At 52.0% G+C, this 18,977-nt stretch overlaps 1 protein-coding gene across 1 annotated transcript in view; it reads left to right on the top strand.

Moving 5' to 3' along the window:
- The first annotated feature begins 4,697 nt into the window (after positions 1 to 4,697).
- The window catches only part of LOC125428004 (filamin-A-like), a 157,813-nt gene continuing 143,533 nt past the window's right edge, over positions 4,698 to 18,977 (top strand). Inside the window, 1 exon segment of the mRNA XM_048487578.1 lies at positions 4,698 to 4,854. The gene's annotated coding sequence lies outside the window, so the exon portion shown is untranslated.

The raw sequence follows: 18,977 nt of genomic DNA, 5'->3' as shown, positions 1-18,977 counted from the left end.
CAAAAAGGATATTGAAGAGATGGAGAAAGTGCAGAGAAGGGCAACGAGGATGATTGAGGGATTGGAGCACCTTCCTTATGAGGAGAGGATGCAGCGCTTGGGACTCTTTAGTTTGGAGAGGAGACGTCTGAGGGGGAATATGATCGAAGTCTATAAAATTATGCATGGGGTAGAAAATGTCGACAGAGAGAAATTTTTCTCTCTTTCTCACAATACTAGAACCAGGGGGCATTCATTGAAAATGCTGGGGGGAAGAATTAGGACTAATAAAAGGAAACACTTCTTCACGCAACGTGTGATTGGTGTTTGGAATATGCTGCCAAAGGAGGTGGTGATGGCCACTAACCTGGATAGCTTTAAAAGGGGCTTGGACAGATTTATGGAGGAGAAGTCAATTTATGGCTACCAATCTTGATCTGCCTTGATCTCAGATTGCAAATGCCTTAACAGACCAGGTGATCAGGAGCAACAGCCGCAGAAGGCCATTGCTTTCACATCCTGCACGTGAGCTCCCAAAGGCACCTGGTGGGCCACTGCGAGTAGCAGAGAGCTGGACTAGATGGACTCTGGTCTGATCCAGCTGGCTTGTTCTTATGTTCTTATGTTCTTAACCCTTTTTTGCCTCCCTTACAGCTAACTTGCTTCTCTTTTGCCACTATTTGTGTTCCTTCTCGTATTCTTCATCAGTAGCTGGACTTCCATTTTCTAAAAGACATCTTTTTTTCTGATAATTTCCTCAACCTCCCTTGTTAACCATAATGGCTTTCTTTTGGACTGGGTGCTTCCTTTTCTAACGGAACACATTCCAGCTGAGACTTTATTACTGTGTTTTTAAATAACCTCCAAGCATCTTGGACAGTTTTGACTCTCTTGATTTTCCCTTTCAGCTTCCTGCGCACTATCCCTCTCATCTTTGAGAAATTTCCCTTTCTGAAGGCAAATGTAATTACATTAGTAGTTGTCACTTGCTCGCATGCAGAGATACTGTGACAGCATTGTGGTCGCTGTTCCCTATCGGCTCAACAACACTGACTTCCCATACCAGGTCCTGGGTCCCACATAGAATTAGATCTAGGATCACCTCTCCCCTGGTTGGTTCCACAACCATCTGCTCTCTAAGCCACAGTCATTTAGCATATCCAGGAATGCTCTGTCCTTACTATGACCTGAACATGCCTTTTTCCAGTTTATCTGGGAATAGTTGAAATCACCCATTACCACTATGCTTGTGCTTTTGTTGGCCTCTCTAATTTCTTTTTCCATCTCAGAATCCTCTTGTGCGTTTTGGTCAGGGGGACAATAATATATTCCTTTCTTTTTAAACATTTAACGGTGAAGGTCTGTTGCTGGAACTGACATGGTCTAGCGCAGGGGTAGGGAACCTGCGGCTCGAGAGCCGCATGCGGCTCTTCTGCCCTTGCACTGTGGCTCCATGAGCCAAGCCGCTGGCCCCATCCTTGCCCGCCCTGCAGGCAGCAGGGCGGGCACACCAACTGCCCGCGGTCGGCTGGGCCGCGCCGTGGGCTTCCCCTCTCACCCGCCCTGTTCGAGCGGGGTGGGCACTTTCCCAGCGGCCAGTGAGGCTGAGCCACCGGCTTCATCCTTGCCCACCCTGCAGGCAGCAGGGCGGGCGCCCCAATGGCCCGCGGCCAGCTGGGCCACGGCGCGGGCTTCCCCTCTCGCCCGCCTCGTTCGAGCGGGGCAGGTGCTTTCCCGGCGGCCAGCGAGGTGCCGCTGGCCCCATCCTTGCCCACCCTGCAGGCAGCAGGGCGGACGCATCCATGCGCTTCTCAGAATGAGCGGAGTAAAAGGTAAAAAAACCCCAATATATATATACAGTGTTATCTTTATTTTAAATGTCAAAAATTATTTGCGGCTCCAAGTGTTTTCTTTTCCCGTGGAAAACGGGTCCAAATGGCTCTTTGAGTGTTAAAGGTTCCCTACCTCTGGTCTAGCGAAGTAACGTTAGACCAGAGACAGCAGGGAAAGAAAAATGGTGGCAGAAAACTTCCCCAAATGGGGGTGGCACAGAAACGACAAGTTTGGTCAAACTGGCAGATCAGCTCAGCTAGGGCCCTTTGTGGGAGGATATTCTGTGCAACGATGAACACGCAGGAAAGCCCTACAGCGAAGCAAACAACCACAAGGTAAGCACTGCATGCTTAAATGGCTGATATGACCCACGTGAAGCAATATGCCATGGAAATTAGCAGGGGTTCCCACCAACAAAGTAAAACAGTTTTCAGATGCCTTGTGGCCTATGTTTAAGAGGGGGGGGGGAGTACCATGTGTAGATATGTATTTATTGACTTCACTGATACCCTGCCTTTCTCGCCAACAGAGTTACATTCATTCTGCAACACCCCTGCAGTAAAGCTTAGGTCGAATGCATGAGACTGGCCTCACGTCTCCCGCTAAGCTTCCATTGCAGAGCGGGGATTCAAACCTGAGCCTTCTAGATCTTCGTCCGACACGGTAGCCATTGTACCATACTGGCTCTTAGGCAAACCAAGGTTCTGGATTTGAGGTGGACACAAGTAATTATACTAAAGACAGATGTTTGGACAGTAACATATATGCACGCATGCGCATGTAGTCACTGGTTGCGCTTGAATACCAGCTTTCCTGCCTTCTTAAATAAGAGTGCAAACCACCCCAACCGCATGCATTCAGATACACTAAGCCAGGGGTGTCCAACTCTGGTGCTTCAGATGTTCATGGACTACAATTCCCATCAGCCCCAATTGGCCATGCCAGCAGGGACTGATGGGAATTGTAGTCCATGAACATCTCAAGCGCCAGAGTTGGATACCTCTGCACTAATTATTATTATTATTATTATTGTTGTTGTTGTTGTTGTTGTTGTTGTTGTTGTTATTTATTAAACTTGGTATACCGCCCTATCCCCGAAGGGCTCAGGGCTTAGCCCTCTAAGGTGCTACTGGACTGAAATCCAGCCCCACCCTATCCTCTGTGCATGTGCAGCCAACAGATGCGTGTATCCACATATACTGGAAGGTTTCATTAAACCCACACACCATAACTCTGTGTTCTTTGAATTGCATCTGTGACCCGCAATAACTTGTTGTTGTTTTTTTAAAAAAAGAATCACAGGCAGCCTCCCAAGTCTTTTATCAGCCGGGCCAGCCATTTGGCAGCTCCAGATGTGGCCGTGGCCCCTGGACACTTATCACCCCCAAGACACAGCCTGCCCTTCCGTCTTTCCTGCCACTTCCGGACTGGCCTGCCTCTGCCGTCTACCCCCAGCAACCCACACTTGCTAACCTCTTTCCTGCCACGCCCATGATTCATTCCCATCCCGAGACGATGGAACGGAGGGGGCATCTTGAGTCAGATGAAAGAGATATGAGTCAAATGCCCACCAAAGAGGATCTAGCCAGCCACTTCTTCGTCCTAGCCCCGCAGTTATGTGTGAAGGGGACCTATTAGCCGATCGATCAATCTTTCTTTCCTTTCGGCCTGCCTGCCTACCTACATCATTTATACCTAACTTTCTCTCCGGTAGGAATTCAAAGCAGCTCATATCTTTTCCCCAACGCCCATTTCCCCCGCACAACAACCCTGTGAAGTAGGTCAGGCTGAGAGTGTGTGTCTGGCCCAAGTGAACGAAACAACTTTCTGTGGCAGAGGGGAATTCGAACTCTGGTCTCCCAGGTGCTAGTCCAACAGTCTAAACCCTACACCACACTGTCTGTCTGTCTGTCTGTCTGTCTGTCTGTCTGTCTCATACTAGCTAATTATATAGCTAACAAAATTAGTTACTACATCTATACCTGTCCTTCTTCCCAGAGGGACCCAAACTGGCATGCAACTTTGTCCCCTCCTCCATTTTATCCATACAACAGCTCTGCGAGGTAGATTAGGCTGCGATGAGGCTTAAACTGAGGAAGAGTCACTGGCCCAGGGCCCCTCCATGGCAGAGGGAGGATTCGAACCTGGGTCTCCCAGATCCTGTTCTAAAACTCTAACCACTTCATCGCTATCTGTCCCTCTATCCCACACTTATTAATTGACTAGTTAACTCACTACATTGATACCCACTTTTCTCCCCAGCAAGGCCCCCCACATGGCTTGGAATATCCTCTTCTCCTCCATGTTATCTTTGCAACAGCCTTGTGAGGTAGGTCATGCTAAGAGGCCCAAAGTCACCCACCCAACTTTCATGGCAGAGCGGGGATCTGAATGTTCGTCACACACACACACACACACACACACACACCCCCCAAAGCAGCTTTCTCCTCCAGAGGGGAACCCATCTCTGCTGCCTGCATTTTCAAGAGACCCCCAGCCCGACCCCTCAGCTGTCCCCCGGGGTGCGCTGGGGGGGTGTCAATGGGGGTTGGGCAGAGCTCTCTTGTCCAGGGTGCGCTGGAGGGGGTCAAGGGGGGGGGTTGGCAGAGCTGTCCCCCGGGGTGCGCTGAGGGGGGGGGTCAATGGGGGTTGGGCAGAGCTCTCTTGTCCAGGGTGCGCTGGAGGGGGGTCAACGAGGGGGGGTTGGCAGAGCTGTCCCCCAGGGTGCGCTGGCGCTGAGCTCATCGCGGGGGCGGCGTCTGGGTCCCTCCTCCCTCTCTTCCTCCCTCGGCTGCCACCCCCCCCTCCGCCCCCACCCCCACCCCCCACCCCTCGGCTCTGCTCTTTACCAATTAAGGCAACTGAGCCGCCCGCCCGCCCGGCCGGTGTCCTCCCCGCCGCCCCGGCAGCCCGGCCAGTCCGTGCCCAGAGCCGGCCCGAGACTGACCGGCCCGTCGCAGCTCCCCCCTCCCCGTCCGTCCGTCCGTCCGTCCGTCGGTTCAGCCAGCCAGCCAGCCCCGCACAGCCGGTCCTTCGGGAGAGGTGAGGAGGGGGCCAGGCGGCGGGAGGAGGAAGAGGATGCAGAGAGCGAGGAAGACCTGGGGAGGGGGCCGGGCTGGGGAAGGGGCGAGAACCAACCGCGGGCGGCGCGGGAGGAAGGCAGGAGCCGGGAGGAGAACGCCCCCCCTGCTGGGGAGGACTGTGGGGCTGGGGGAGGTCTGGTCGCCAAGCGGGAGAAGAGGGGCGAAGGAAGGGGGGGTGGAGGCGGTGAGGTTGCCAACTCTGGGTTGAGACATGCCTGGAGACTCGGGGGGGGGGGGGGGGTTCGATCCCGCAGAGACCCCTCTGCAAAGTTGCCGTTTGCTCCAGCGGAACTCCGGGGAGGGAAATGTGGGGGAGGGTGGGAATGCTCAAGGCCCCTCCCAAAGCTGCCATCAGGGAAACTGATCTCTCGTCTGGAGGTCGGTTATTATAATCCCAAGAGAACTCCAGATCCCACCTGGAGGTTGCTTGACCTAAAGGAATTCGAGGGAGCCAGGAGATAGACACGAGGACGTTTCTGTGCGGGATGGGGGGTGCTGCGTGGAATGAGGAGGGGGCAGTGTCAGGATCCCGCCCTTTTTCATCCTTCCTTCCTTCCTTCCCTCCATGTTAGCCTCACAACAACCCTACGAGGTAGGTTCCATTGTGACACAGAGAGAGCTCAAGGTCATCTAGCTGGCTATAAGAATGAGCAGGAATTTGAATCCAGGCCTGGTCCGACGTGACAACCCCAACTCTGCAGACCGCAGTAGATTTTTCCGAGCGGGCACTGTATGCTTCGAATAAGAATCGAAGAGGGCCTTATATATGCCCCTGGGGGGTACCTAACTGTGGGGAAAGATTTCCCAAATAGATGCTACTTTCGCTGAAATGTTGCTTAGTTGCACCATCCCTAGCAAGGAGGGTGGCCCCTAAGCCTCTGGTCTTGGGGCCCCGTGGATTCAAGATCTTGCATCCCGAGGCTGAGGCCACCTGTGTATCCCCTGCCAAGCCCGAAAAGGAAATTTCGTCAAATGGGAGTACAGCTTCTGAGTCCATTAGTAGTCATCCTCCTGGACTTCTCTCTCCTGGTCAGGTGCCAAAGTGCACCCAAATCCCCCTCTGGTGTTTGGCAGGATGATACAGGGCACGCACGCACGCACGCACACACCTGGTCAGGTGATACTCTGGGCCCCAGCCGGGCACATCCCCCCGTGGCCTCCTGTGTTCACCCCCTTGCCAATATGGGGACAAGCTGGGCATCTTTAGATGCACCAGATTGGGGGGGGGGGTGTCCCGGTCTGAGCTCCTGCCCCTGGGATTTTGGCAGCACCCTTACAACATCAGATCCAGAGCTCTAGATTATTTAAACTGGGATTAAGGGCTTCGTTTTGGCTCTCGCGTTTGCAGTCCCCTGCACCTCCATTTGAATAGGCAGGAGGTCCATCCTAGGGCCGATTCCATGGGCAAAAAACAGCCGGTGTGGCAGTGAAAGCGGTGTAAAACCTTTAAGCCCTTTTAAATCCTTACACCGTTTTCACACCATTTTCACACTGCTGTTTTTTTGGCCACGTCTTGAATCAGCCTAGGATCGGGAGAGATCGGGGCGCCCCCAAAACAGCCTTCAACCACCCTTCCCACATTGTTTGATGTGGGGCTGAGCCCACTGGGGAAATTAAGCTGGCAGGCGGTTGTCCTTTTCCACAGCTCTTGTTCAGTGGAGTGACATTTGCTGTAATAAGTTTCAGGTGTGTGTGTGTGTGTGTGTGTCCAGATTCCTCTGTCTGCCCCCCTGCCACCCACAGTCCTTAATGGCACCCCTTATTGTCACAAGGGGGGGTTGCCTTGGGTGCACCCACTCACTGGCCATTCTGTAAGGGCCCTAAACATGGGAACAATGGCGTGTCACAGAGTCTGTCCAGCCTAAATAATTCCCAAAGGAATGCTCTCCTTCTATGCTCGGTTTCGTGACCCAGCGCACACTGCCTCTCAGCCTCCCATAGGCGAGGAGATGTGCCCTCGTGCGCTTGTAACTGTGCCCCGGATAGGCTTCTGAGCTCGGGATGGTTTATGAAATAAGCATCGGCCATAAATGGTGGATGTGATGGGAGCAGAGATACGCATACAATTTGTCATCCCTTGAATACCCTCGAAAGTCCTTGTCATACATTTTGGGACGCTCTTCATATCTCTGCCCCCCCCCCCCCACAAGGATCTATGGGGGGAATGCACAGTTGTTCTCACAACAACCCTGCAAAATAGGCTACTCGCAGAGAGAGAGAGAGAGAGAGAGAGAGAGAGGCCACTGCAGGACTATCAGGGCCTCTGACCTGCTGCCATCGTGAGTCAGAACTGAATTTGGGTCTGAATTAATCAGCAGACGGCTAAACGAGGGTGTTTTCCACCCTGGGACGGCAGAATCCTTCCTGGGCAAACTGGTATTAGGGTTAGCTCGGGCTCTTAAGCATGCAATGCGGTATGTTGACGCACAGATATAGCTTCAGCCCCACCTGTTTGGCCGCATGGTCACATTCATTACAGAGAGCGTCTTTTCTCTTTCCCAGTGCTCTTCTTCCTTTCTATGCACGATGCCTGCCTGCATGCGCCAAATTAGGGAAGGTGAAATGTCGTGCCCGTCCCTTCGGAAGGGCAGTCTTACAAGCCACGTTGCAGCGTGAATCCCTGTGGCTATCCTATATGAATTACGCAGGAGTAAGACGGTTAACCTGACCTTGCCAGATCTTGCACGCTAAGCAGGGTTGGCCCTGGTTGGTACTTAGATGGGCGACCATCAAATAAGTCCAGGGTTGCTGGGCGGACGCAGCCAATGGCAAACCACCTCTGCAGTCTCTTGCCTTGAAAACCCTACGGCAGAGGTCTTCAAACTATGGCCCTCCAGATGTTCAGGAACTACAGTTCCCATCAGCCTCTGCCAGCATGGCCAAGTAGCAGGAGGCAGTAGAATTATGGTCCTGGGCTATCCCTGAGAAACCATGAATGAACCCAACCCCTGAGAAGTCCCACTGTGACTCAGCTGCGCCTTGACAGGGTGTGGTCTTTTTGTACCCAACCACTACAATCAAAACTGTCACAGCGTGAATCAGCACGGTCGCGTTTACACTGAGAGGAAGCGGTTCTTTCATCGGTGCCGTTTAGAGGGGTTTGGCTCGGAAGGGGGCAGAGAAGGGAGAGGGCTGCTTGTTAGCTCAGACACGGGATTCCAGATGCTCGTCCGTCGGCCCCAGACACTCCAGGCACATCTAGAAAAGTTGGGGACGCCTTCCAGGCTCCGTCCTCACAGTAGCTGCTACTAGCAGTTTGCTCAGACTGTCCTACAAGGCGGAACATCCTCCCCGTCTGCTTTGTGCTGCAATGAAGCAGAATGTGCTGCACTTTCTAACATTTGGCAAATTCTGGCTCACCTGGGCCCAGAGTCTCTCGGTGCCATCTTCAGGGCGTGTCCAGTCAGCTGGAACTCTCCGCACATTCTTTAATGGGCTTTACCGAGTGGGACTGAAGACCTGGGGAGGATGCTCATCCGGGTACCTGAGCCTCGAGAGACAACTCCTGGGTGAGTGCTGTGCCACAGCTCTGTGGTGTCTGTCGGAGACTTGGACCTGTGGAAGCTTGCTGGGTGACTTGGGACCAGTCCCACCCTCTCAGCCTAACCTACCTCGCAGGGCTGTTGTGAGAATAAAATGGAGGCATAGAGAATGATGGAAGCTGGTTTGGGTTCCCATTTGAAAGAAATGGGGGGGTGGGGGTGGGGGTAAAAAGGAAGGAAATAAAATAAATTGAGGTTAATGAAAAAGTGGAAGAACAGATTGCTCCCTCTGCCTCCACCCCCACCCCCCACCCTATTTACAGGAGGGACAAGGCCAGCACTGTATAGTGGTTAGAGCAGTGATGGCGAACCTTTTCGAGACCGAGTGCCCAAATCGCAAACCAAAGCCCACTTATTTACTTCATAAAAGTACAACACAGCAATTTAACTGAATACTGGTTTCAGTTTAGAAAAAAAACAGTTGGCTCAAAAGTCGTTACTCGGGGTAAGCTTGGTGAGCTGTTGGCTGCTTTGGAAGCAACTTTCATGCAACTCTTGGTGAATTGAATCATGACCCACAGGAGGTTTACTCAGAAGCAAGCCCCATTGCCAGCAACCGAGCTTACTCCTAGGTAAGGGATTGTGCTTTAGTTCTTTGCATGAAAATTAGTGGGGTTTAACGGCGCTTAACAGGGTTACCTACACTGCTTCCCCAAAACTAGGTCTTAGGTTTAATGCTAATAATTGAGCCCAGCGGCCCAGGCCAGCCTAGATGTGTGTGTGTGTGTGGGGGGGCAATTCCCCCCCCCATGATGAACTCTGTTTGCGGGTGCCCACAGAGAGGGCTCTGAGTGCCACCTCTGGCACCCCTGCCATAGGTTCGCCACCACTGGGTTAGAGAGTTAGACTAGGATCAGAAAGACCCGGGTTCAAATTCCTGTTTTGCCATGGGGGCACCTGGGAACCTCGAGCCTGTCACATTCTCTCCCAGTGCGATCATGTTGTACGCTCCACGAGTTCTTGGAATGGCTGTGTGAAAAATACTCTAGATCCGTGGTGGCGAACCTTTGGCACTCCAGATGTTATGGACTACAATTCCCATCAGCCCCTGCCAGCATGGCCAATCAGCCCATGCTGGAAGGACTGATAGAATTAGTCCATAACATCTAGGTGCCAAAGGTTAGCCACCACTGCTCCTAGGTGCTGAGAAGCTAATGCTGGGCACCACTTACCACGAGGCTGGGTTTTCTCATCCCAGAGTCAAAAATTGCCCCACTGGCCTCAATTTGACCCTCCCGGCTGACACCCCCTTCCCTGCTTCTCAACCCAGTGAAGCTGCCCCTCCCCGGTAGCCCTCCCCATTCCACCCCACCCCAGGGTGCCCTGCTTCTGTGGACGCCTTTCTCCCCTTCCCCCAGGGCCCTGGGGAGGGTCTGTCTGGTTATTTAAAAAACCCAAAGAAACGCAGTTCTCCAAATATGGGGAAAATATGAAGCGGAGGTCCCAAGGCTGAGCCCTGGGAGGAAAGGGGCGGGAGGGAGGAACAGGGGAAAGAGCGCCACCTACTGATAGAACTGTGAAACTCCACGGCGTGCCTTTTTCAGCCCCCCCCCCCCCCAAGCCTTTTTGCCACTGGTGGGCTCCACCTGGCTTCTCCTTGTGAACTCAGGGAAAGACAGGAGGGGCTCTTTTGTGTTGCCTTCCTGGGGCAGGCAAATCCAGGCCTCCAAGTCATGACTGGGGAGCGATGGCGACTTGGGGAAGGGGGCGGAAGAATCTCTAAGGAGCCAAGGACTCACTGGCTGGAGTTAGGGGAGGCATTTTGATGGGCTCCAGCAGTGGATCAGGCTCCCAGATTTCCCTGAAGATCAGTCCATCGGGGCCTCACCCACTTCGCCTTAAGAACCTCCACCTCTGGAAGCAGTCAACCTGTGAATCCAGTGGTCGGAGGCAACAGTAGGAGAGGGTCTTGGCCTCTGTACGCTGCCTACTTCCCCCTCCAGGACAACTGGTTGGCCAGCCAAAATGGGCTACTGGTCTGATCCTGCAGGGACTTGGGTTATTACATTGTGGAATATAGATCTCTATGTACAGTCATTTGATTTAGGAGGTGCCCTTCCCCAGATAGGCTCAGACATCGTATAACAGCAACCTAATAAGTGTAGTAAAATCCCATGAAAAGTCACATGTTTCTGCAATGCAAGCACCATAAAACCATTTCAGGGGAGAGTAATTTTAAAAAATATATTTATGAACCCCGATTCGTACTGGTCCAAAGGGAAAGAAAGACATGGAATGGGAGAGGAAGGACATGAAAGGAAGAAGGAAGGAAGGAAGGAAGGAAGGAAGGAAGGAAGGAAGGAAGGAAGGAAGGAAGGAAGGAAGGAAGGAAGGAAGGAAGGAAGGAAGGAAGGAAGGAAGGAAGGAAGGAAGGAAGGAAGGAAGGAAGGTCGGTCCCTGTTGTCCTCCACCAGAAGTCTTGCAGAGTAGCTGTCTTGCAGGCCCTGCGGAACTGTATAGATCCCATTTTCACAGAGCATTCCACCAAGTTGGTGAAGTTCAGTCGAACTGATTTCAGGCCAGGGATCACCAGGAAGTTGTCGTTTGCTGGACGTAAAGCTCTTTGGAGACGCAGTCCCCAGACCAGGGTGTGTATGCCCAGGAGTTAGTGCCCAGGTGTCGAGCGGCTGCAGCTGACTCTAAGATTGAGCCCCGAAGGGTCAGAGCCTCCCACTGACAGACAGATCCAGCCCAGTAGGGCATTCTCTGGCCCGTGCCCCATTGAAAAGACTGGGGCTTCCTTAAAATTTCAGGACAGTTCATGAATGGTTGGGGCTGGGCTGCTTGTTGTGTTCAGATCTGCAAGCATCACAATGCGGGGAGTGGCCCTTGGAGACTGGGCCGCCTCAGGCTGCTGGGCCTGGAAGCTGATACATTTCCCATCCCGGGCAAAAAAGGGGGTGTGAATAGATCGCTCCATTTGGGACTGTGAACTGCCACGAAATAGGCGAGCAGCGGTCTATAAATGGATGCACGGCCAGGGTAGCCTGATCTTGCCAACTCTTGAAAGCTAAGCCGTGTCGGTCCTGTTTAGGACTTGTACGGGAGACCACCAAGGAAGTCTGGGGTTGCTATGCAGAGGCAATAATGGCGAAATGACACCGTCCACGTCTTTTTGGCTTCTCGGTCACACAGAAAGGTGACCTCGGAAACTGGATTTTATAAAAGGGGGGGGGGGATATTGTCATGTCTTAGAGCCTCAGGGTAAATAGCGCATTCAAAGAAATACATTAAGAAGAAGAGTTTGGATTTATACCCCACCTTTCTCTCCTGTGAGGAGACTCAAGGTGGTGTACAAACTCCTTTCCCTCCCTCTCCCTACAACAGACACCTGGTGAGGTAGGTGGGGCTACTGAGAGGGAATTCATTGACTAGCCGGAGTCACCCGGCAGGAGAATGAGGAGTCTTGGAGCTACATTTGGTTCACCAGATAAAGAGTCAAACTCGTGTGGAGGAGTGGGGAATCAAACCCGGCTCTCCAGATTAGAATGTCTACTTTTAACCACTGCCACACTATGTGCATTTTAGAGAAGCACCTTACCAGAGTGACCGTGGATTCATGGCCACCCTGCAGCCATAAGTCGTGCTGAGAACGTTATACTCCCAGCACAGGTGGGTTGCCTCCTCTTAGCTCTGGTTCCGTCCACCTCTATCTCATTTCCCCCTTTGCCAAACAGAACGGTACTACCAGGAGAGCCCTCGTAAAGCGCAAGGAACCAGAAGGCGCATAAGAAAGCAGGCTGGGTTAAGGGCAACGTCTTAGTGTGATGATGGAAGTGGACGGCTGAGCTGTGGGTCGCACCTTCAGAGTCACAGCCCCTGTCGGCTCGGCAGGCACGCTCTGGGGCTCCGCTTGTGGGTTTCAAGATCTGGGCTGGCCTGTGAAAGGCCTGAGGGCTGGCTGGCAGGCATCTGAGGGTGGTCAGCAAAGGAAGGCAATTCTCAACTACGCCAGCAGGGGGCATGCCAGCGTTCTCTTTTTCCTACGTTTTTTTCATTCATGGTAGGGGGAGAAGGGCGATGAATCACCCGCCAGCCATTTTCGAGAGTTTTGAACTAGTCATCCTTCCAAGAATCTTGCCGCTGGTTATACCAGTGTCATTTCCCCGTAGTGCAGAAAAGAGGAGGGAACAGGGCTGAAGATAAGGAAGTGGGTGAAGGCTGCAAGCTTGCTGAAGGAATAATTCCAGAGCTGGTCTCTTGCAGCAGAATCAAACAAAGCAGAACTTTCCAGAAACTCATTCGATTTCGTTGCAGCGTCAAAAAGGAGCTCTAATCCCCCAAGCAGTGAAATCCTTTTAAGATACCACTAAAGCGTTTTCTTAAAGGGGTGCCCACTCTGGCACTAAGAACATAAGAACATAAGAACAAGCCAGCTGGATCAGACCAGAGTCCATCTAGTCCAGCTCTGCTGCCTCGCAGTGGCCCACCAGGTGCCTTTGGGGAGCTCATGCCAGGATGTAGAAAGCAATGGCCTTCTCGCGGCTGCTGCTCCCGAGCACCTGGTCTGTTAAGGCATTTGCAATCACAGATCAAGGAGGATCAAGATTGGGAGCCAGAGATCAACTTCTCCTCCATAAATCTGTCCATGTCTTTTTGGCTTCTCGGTAGTGCACAGAAAAGTGACCTGCGAGCTGGATTTTTTGTAAAAGGGGAAGTGTGTCGTGTCTTAGAGCACAGGTGTCCAGAGCTGTGACCCACTCAGATGTCATGGACTACAGTTCCCCATCATCCCTGCCAGCACATTGCTGGCAGGGGATGATAAGGGCTTTATGATCCACTGTACCATCTTTCGAAACCTCAGGGTAAATAAGCGTGTCCAGAGAAATACGTTAAGAAGAAGAAGAGCTGTGGAGGAGAAATCTGGGGTGGGATGTTGCCTAGGATCCACGGCAGGAGTGAGAATCTGGGCCAAGATCTGAAAGGTCCCTTCAGAGAGGCGCCATCCCAAGCGTGAACCAGCTAGGGAACCCAGTCCCCTCACGATCTGGAGTGAGCCCTGTGAACTAGGGTAGCCCCCCCGCAGCGCTCTGCCCAGGGGCAGACCCAACCAGGTCACGTTAATGTGATTGATTGATTGATTGATTGCATTTCTACCCAAGGGACTTGAGGCAGCTGACATATATAAACATGATAAAAGCAATACAAAACTATAAACATTAAATGCCAGCATTCTTTCCCCCTACCTAGAAGCAGCAGTGGTGTAGTAGTGGTTAAGAGCAAGTGCCCTCTAATCTGGAGAACCGGGTTTGATTCCCCGCTCTGCCACTTGAGCTGTGGAGGCTTATCTGGGGAACTAGATTAGCCTGTGCACTCCCACACATGCCAGCTGGGTGACCTTGGGCTTTTCGCAGTTCTTCGGAGCTCTCTCAGCCCCACCTACCTCACAGGGTGTTTGTTGTGAGGGGGGAAGGGAAAGGAGATTGTCAGCCCCTTTGAGTCTCTTTGCAGAAGAGAAAGGGGGGATATAAATCCAACTCTTCTTCTTCTACCTGGGGTCCCTTAAAGTCTAACGTTAAGTATCAACATTATGGCTAAACCAGCCCTTGTAACAAATACGTTTGACAGCCCTCATCTTATGGTATATCGTGGAGGCTGTCTTCCAAAGATTCCAGTTCTCTCCCCAGAGGAACTAGGCTGGATATGCGGTGTAATTCTAGGAGGCCTCCTGGGAGGTTGGCAACTCCAGTTCTTGGATGAGAAACTTCCAAGCTCATGATTTCTATGCTAAACCATTTGGGATAACAGGGACTAATTGAGAGGAGAGGGAAGGCCGGCAGATGGTATCCTTCCCCCCCCCCCCCCAATTTGGCCTGAATCTACTGAGAGGGGAGGGAAGGCCGGCAGATGGTATCCTCCCCCCCCCCCCCCCTTTCCCCTGTTCCTTCCTTGCTACACTTCCTTGGCCACCCTCCTCCACAGCTCTTCTTCTTCTTAATGTATTTCTTCGAATACGCTATTTACCCTGAGGCTCTAAGACATAGGTGTCAAACTCGCGGCCCTCCAGATGTTATGGACTACAGTTCCATAACATCGTTTGGCCTGAATCTACTATTGGGTTGTCCAATCCAATCCAATCCAATCCAAAAACCTTTATTAGGCATAAACCAGAAGTACCATACATTCCAAATACAAAAACAGGATATTGTTATCTTATCATAGCCAGAACATGGATTAAAAATGTAGCCACTGCTTCAGAAGTTTCTACATGAGGGCTGTTCAATAGCTTAGACATTTAGTTTGTCTGAGAGAGAAACATAAATTCTAGAGGTAGTAAAGCTCCCAGATGGGTTCTAATATCATTATACATGAACAGTAAGCAGGATATGAGGGACTGAGTCCATAAAGCGTTGGGACCGAAAATTGCGACAGCTTAAGCGCTCACTTAATTAGGATGTTAAGGAAATGACCTTGAATATTGGGTTGTCAACCTCCAGCTGATGGCTGGAGATCACCCCCGGGCGACAGATATCAGCCCCCCAGAAGCAAACAACTGTTTTGTAGGGTGAGTTCTAGGGCGTCGTACCCAGTGGTAGGATTCAAATAATTTGACCACCGTTGCCGAAGGGACTCAGTGGTGGGATTGCAACCGTTCTCTGAACTGGAGAAAAAAAAAAGCTACCGGTTTTACCGAATAGGTGCGAATAGGCTAAATCCCACCACTGGTCGTACCCCGCTGAGGTCCCTCCTTGTCTCAAACCTCAGGTCCCACCCCCAGCCCGGAGTTGGCAAACCCCAATCTACCATCAGACCAGGGCACCGTGAAAGGAAGCCAGGAGAATCGTTTTGGCGTGTCTCCACTTCCCTGCTTTGTCTCTTGAAAGAAAAGGAGAGCATCAACGGGCTGCCAACCACTGATGGGTTATGGTCGGCCTCCCACCCCTACCCCCACCCCTACCCCCACCCCCACCCCTGAGATCCAAAGAATCCAGGAGCCAGTTTTTGAGCTCCCAGCCCCTTCCACCCGAAGAAGAAGGAGGAGGAGGAGTTTGGTCCTATATCCCCTTTCTCTCCTGCAGGAGACTCAAAGGGAGCTGACAATCTCCTTGCCCTTCCCTCCCCAACAAGCACCCTGTAGGGTGGGTGGGGCTGAGAGAGCTCGGTGACTAGCCCAAAGGTCACCCAGCTGGCGTGTGTGGGAGTGCACAGGCTGTCTGAATTCCCCAGAGAAGCCTCCACAGCTCAGGCGGCAGAGCTGGGAATCAAACCCGGTTCCTGCAGATTAGAGGGCACCTAGCTCTTCACCACTACTCCTCTGCTTAATGCATCCTGCTGTGATTTCCCCCACTCAGGCGCTACATGATTGCTTTTGTCTGCTCCGCCTTCGCCCTTCCTCGCTCACGAGATGGGGGGGGGGGAGATCCCAGGAGTAGGAGTTCCCAGAAGGTGCAGGGCGAGAGGTTTCAAAACGGGTGGCAGGAAGTCTGGGTGGGGGTTGGTGTGGCTGCTGCAGACGTTGGACCACCGCAAGTCTGATGGATCACGGGCACGAGGGAGAAACCAAGAGGCGGGGGACTGACAGTTCTCTCTCTCTCTCTCTCTCTCTCTCTCTCTCTCTCTCTCTCTCTCTCTCTCTGTGTGTGTGTGTGTGTGTGTGTGTGTGTGTGTGTGTGTGTGTGTGTGTGTGTGTGTGTGTTGGGATGCGTCTGCGCCAGGGGTCTCCGACCCTTTCTGTGGAGTTTGAGCCCAGATGCAAATGAGTGGCTTCAGTAGCCTGCTAAACTTGTCATGAAGACTTTTGACATGTGTCCGTCTCAGACGGCCTCTTCCACATTTTGGGCAGAAGCTCTGTGGAATAGGGTGCGCAACCCTGCACACAGCAAGCTACTACCGCCTTGCTCACTTTCTAAAACAGCAGTAGAACTTTGTTGGTGGGCATCAGAGGGCGCCATGTGGAAGACACCTGGTCCCCATATGCAGAGCTTGTATTAATTTGCAGCTGCTGCTCCTTTTCCAGAGGCATAATTCCTTACTTCCGTGTCCACTTCCTTGGTGCTTTACGCGTCTGCATCTCTTGCCCGGCGTCACGTTCAGAAGGCGGCTTGGCTTTTATACCTGGCTTTTCTCTACCTTTCAAGAGTATCAACTCTGCTTACAAGCTCCTTCCTTTCCCCGCCCCACAACAGACCCCTTGTGAGGCAGGTGGGGCTGAGAGAGTTCTGAAGGGCTGGGACCCGATCAGGGACGCCAGCAAACTTCATGGAGGCGAGGAGTCAGGCGGTCTCGGGCAGAATCTGCTGCTCTTGACCCTTCCATGCTGGCTCTCAACTTTGGTGGCTTGCAGCTTCTGAGGACATGATATTTCCATATTATTTTACGAGCTAGACTGAGCATTGCTCCAGTACGAGCTACGATTCCTGCAAAGAATGCATCGTCCACAGTTCATGATAGAATTGGCTCCAATGTTAATGGGCACAGAACCAACACCCAATATTTTTGGGGTTTGGTGGGAAACTCTCCGTCCTCCGATCGACCGATGCAGTCAGATTACGGCACTGGATGCTTGGTAGAAGGCCCGAGAAGCCGTGAGGTCCCACTTAAAAACAGGACACACCAAAAGCAACATTAGGGCTTTTAGGCGCTCCCGTGCATTTGAATGAGAATTGGGGTTGAAGGAAATGGGGAGTTTTGGGTCCATGAGCAGGGGCTTGAGGACTAGAGATGAAAAGCCAGGGGCGTAGGTATAGATTTTTTTATGGGGGGGGGGGGGGTTAAGGGGTGGGGCCACACCCACACCACTGGGGCATGGCCCTTTCCCCCCTGACCCCGCTGACTGCGCTCATAAAAGGAGCTCCAAGGCTGGGGATGGCAGGCCTCACAGCCTGCCTCACCCTTTACCAGCTGGCAGTTCCTGCCCGAGAGGAAAAATGGAGCCGGTGCAAAATCCCCAGGCCCGGCAGCGCTGTGATGCTGGAATCCACCCCCCAAACAGCATCATTTTCCAGCTGGTGTTTAAACTGGGGCCCCAGGCCTGCTCTTTTAAATCCGCAGCAAAGGGAAAGTCTGGGAATTCCTGGTCGCTATTGCATTTAGAAAGTAGTGATGCTATTTTAAGAATTAATTATCCACCCTGAAACAGCATCACTTTCAATGTAGTAGTGGTTAAAAGCAGGAGCATTCTAATCTGGAGGAACCAGGTTTGATTCCTTTCTTCTGCCCATGAGCTGTGGAGGCTTATCTGGGGAATTACAGGCCAGCTGGGTGACCTTAATTTAGTCACAGCTTTTAGGAGCTCTCTCAATTTTCCCTCACAGGGTGTTTTGTTTGGCCGGGGAAGGGCAAAGAGATTGTAAGCTCCTTTGGAGTCTCCTACAGGAGGGGGGGGATATAAATCCAAATGTACCTTGCCCTGACTGAGGACCTCATGTTCTCCTTTAAATCCCATGCGAAGGAGAATTAAAAAAGGAGAATCTAGAAATTTGGGGGGTGCCTGCTGTGTCCAAGGGTGCAATTGATAGCTAGCAGCACCAAACTTTTTAGAATTATCTTTGAGGAGACTCTCTAATGATACCACCAAGGACTAGTGAAGTTTGGTTCAGGGGTCAAAGTTATGGACCCCTCAAAGGTGCTCAACCCCCATCTCCTATTAGCTCCCATTGGAAGCAATGGAGGAATGGGAGCACCCCTTTAGGAGTCCATAGCGGACCTCTTGAACAAACTTCCTGGAAACCTGAGTTGTATCAATCAGAGACTATCCTGATGATACCTCCCAGGTTTAATTGAAATTTAATTCAAGAGTGTCAAAGTTATGGACCCTCAAGGTGTAGCCCCCATCTTCTATTAGCTCCCCATTAGAAACAATGGAGGATGGGGCACCCCTTTGGGGAGTCATGGCACGGACTCCTGGACCAAACTTCACAGAACCTGGGTGGTATCAGTAGAGGCCCACTCACGGTGTGCACTCCAGGTTTGGTGAAGTTTGGGTGGGGGTGTCCCAAAGAGTTATGGACCCTCAAAGGTGAACCCCATCTTCTATTAGCTCCATTGGAAACAATGGAGAGATGGGGCACCCTTTGGGGAGTCCATAGCTTTGGACCCCCTGGACCAAACTTCACAAAACCTGGATAGCTTATCATCCAGGAGATTCCCCAAACAATCCCTGACAGTTTGGTGCTGCTAGCCTGAAAAGAATGCGCCCCTGCAGGCCAAAACCAAAAAACAGTAAAATGCTTTAAAACCCACAAACGGGTGGGCGGAGCTTCCGGACATGAATGGAGGTGTTGAACCGGAGCCACGTGCTTACTTCCAACTCTATGGTTGTAGGATTTTATTCTGTCCTATCATAAGCTTTTGTGGATTGAGGGCCTTCTTCTTTACATGCAAATGGAGTGAACCCCTGAACTAGGCAGTCATAGTTGGAGGTATAAAAACAAAGGCACAATTGGCAGGAGGCAGAGGGCTGCGAAATGCGGAAAGCATCTGCTGAGAAGTAATCATCCACTTTCAGATCTTATCAGGAAAAGGACTGAGACCATTTGCTAGCTATTTTAAACTGGTTCCTATCTGGGAAGAATAGGAAGTCCCAGGCGGTGCCAAGATT

Source organism: Sphaerodactylus townsendi, linkage group LG03 (assembly GCF_021028975.2).
Source record: "Sphaerodactylus townsendi isolate TG3544 linkage group LG03, MPM_Stown_v2.3, whole genome shotgun sequence".
NCBI lineage: Eukaryota > Metazoa > Chordata > Lepidosauria > Squamata > Sphaerodactylidae > Sphaerodactylus > Sphaerodactylus townsendi.
The sequence above is the reverse complement of the archived record's forward strand: the minus strand, read 5'-3'. Positions and strand labels throughout refer to the sequence as shown.